Genomic DNA, 2,426 nt, shown 5'->3' on the forward strand with positions numbered 1-2,426 from the left:
GTGGTGAGGATTCAATGAGAAAACCGTATGAAGACCTCAGACAGTGCCTAGAGAATGAGGAAACACACCAATAATTAGATTTTTAAAAATTATTATAGACAATTATTTTGACATAATAGGGATTGTCTTAGTGCAGGTATCCTATTAAACATGCCCTATGAGCATCTATTTGTTTTTTTTTTTGAGACAGAGTCTCACTCTTGTCACCTAGGCTGGAGTGCAATGGTGTGATCTCAGCTCACTGCAACCTTTGCCTCCTTGGTTCAAGGGATTCTCCTGCCTCAGCCTTCCGAGTAGCTGGGATTCCAGGTGCCTGCCACCATGCCCGGCTAGTTTTCGTATTTTTAGTAGAGACAGGGTTTCACCATGTTGGCCAGGCTGGTCTCATGACCTCAGGTGATCCGCCCGCCTTGGCCTCCCAAAGTGCTGGGATTACAGGCGTTAGTCACCGTGCCCGGCCTATGAGCACCATTTTTAATCACCTTCATTTTGTAATTAATGACTAGATTGTTTTATCTGATGAATGCCAGTCTCTTTCACTGAACTATAAACTTCACTGGACTGTGAACACCACGTGTGTATTTATATCATCCAGTCTTCATGCCAGGGCCTTATTGGGTACCTGGGTGTCCCGAGGGAATATATTGTGTTCCGTAATGAACAAAGATTGGACGTTTTACAATATAAAACATTTTAAGGATAACTCTAGATATAGGAACATTAGTTTACAAAACCAAATTGGGGATTGATTCTGTGCCATTTGGGATCAATATCATCTGATGGGTGTTTTTCTGCTCCAGGTTTGGTTCTGGACTGACTGGATTTTACATCAGTGTCCCTCAGACCACATCTTCCCCCTATTTGCATTTGACCTTCCTCTTTGTCTCGGGGACTCCATCTGAAAAGTCCCCCCTCAGCAGTGTCCCATGCTGTATTTCACCAAAAAAATCTGTGTTTGGAAGGAACATTTACACGTTATTGGTGTCTCTCTGAGAGTGTAAGGTGCTTACCATATAGCTTGGCGCAGTTTTTATTAAAGAAAAGAACAAAGAGAGGCAAAACATGAGGAAATTACTAAATTCCAACATGAAACTGAGAAGATATGCCCCTACACTTGCCCTCATAAACATTAAGCATTTTTTTATGGTGACATTTTTAGCCCATTCTGAAATGTATTGATTTGTTTCCTGTGAGTCATTGTCTGTTTCTGCTTTCTATGTTAAAAAAACATATTAAATATCAATGTGATGATATAAATATATACGTGTGGGTGGATGGGCGGGTGAAAGGAATTTTCTTTCAAATTATAAGAAGGGAAATAGCTTTTTCATAGGTTCCCACATCATCCATCAACTCATCACATCCTCAGTCTACTGCATTTCCCCCCTCGACACAAAACTGAATAATCACTCTGGTTTTAAAGCTTGAGAGAAAAAGTTTCAGAAGGTTCTGGAGATGGCCTGTTATTTGGGAGACAGCTGACGTTTTTGTAGCTCTAATTCTGGGTTGAGGGGACGTCCAGACGCTATTTCCATTTTGAGCAGTAGAGGGCAGACGTCTCCACTCCCGCCTGCCCAAGATCACCCCGGCAACTTTATGTTTATGCAAACAGCCTTTGACATAATAGCTTTGAAACAGCTGAAAATTGAATTGTGCCTTGAGGCCAAACATCTAGACCACCACCTTTGTTATATTCATCTGCCACAGTAAATTGGGTTCACCATTGGCTCCGGGAGCTGCTTTTTCCTCGATTCTAGCCCCACAATCACTTTGCGTAGGAGAAAGACAAATGCGACTTCCTCACACAAAACGTTGGCAGAGTTTCATTTCACAAACTCTTATCTGAGGGGCTGGAGATTGCTGTGTGGATTTCTCCAGCCAACTGAAGAAAATAAAATAAAGGGGAAACTGGAAAGCTAAACCAAATCCATCTAATTCTGGAATCTCTCTGTGGGTTTCCATAGCTTTTTAGCTTCTCCACTTAATCTAATTAGGACTTTGCCTCCCGAAATAAATACCTAATAAAGAATGAACCTATTAAAAGACTAAATTTACTACACACACGTTTGTGCGAACCCTCTGCCTGTTTCCTTGAAGCGGTAATGCCGATGAAATTGAACGTTGTTTGACTGGGTGATGGTCTCCCGCTGTAAGACGGATTATAGAAAATAAACATGGATGGGGGGAAAGCCAGCCACTTTATTGAATTCCGCCGATGATAATGCCATCACCTGAAATCGCTGCCTGAAAAGAGTGTCAATGGGGGAGAAGCAGCAGCAGCAGCCAGAGCCAATTTGCAACTGGGGAATAGTTCATTTTCTTAGAAGTAATTTTATTCTGTTTTGGGTTCACTGCCCTGGTTTGGGGGGTTAACAGAAAGTAGATTTTTAAAAGAAATCTGATTGTGGGCCTCATGGATGCTTTTC

Source organism: Hylobates moloch, unplaced genomic scaffold (assembly GCF_009828535.3).
Source record: "Hylobates moloch isolate HMO894 unplaced genomic scaffold, HMol_V3 SCAFFOLD_6, whole genome shotgun sequence".
NCBI classification, from domain to species: Eukaryota; Metazoa; Chordata; class Mammalia; order Primates; family Hylobatidae; genus Hylobates; species Hylobates moloch.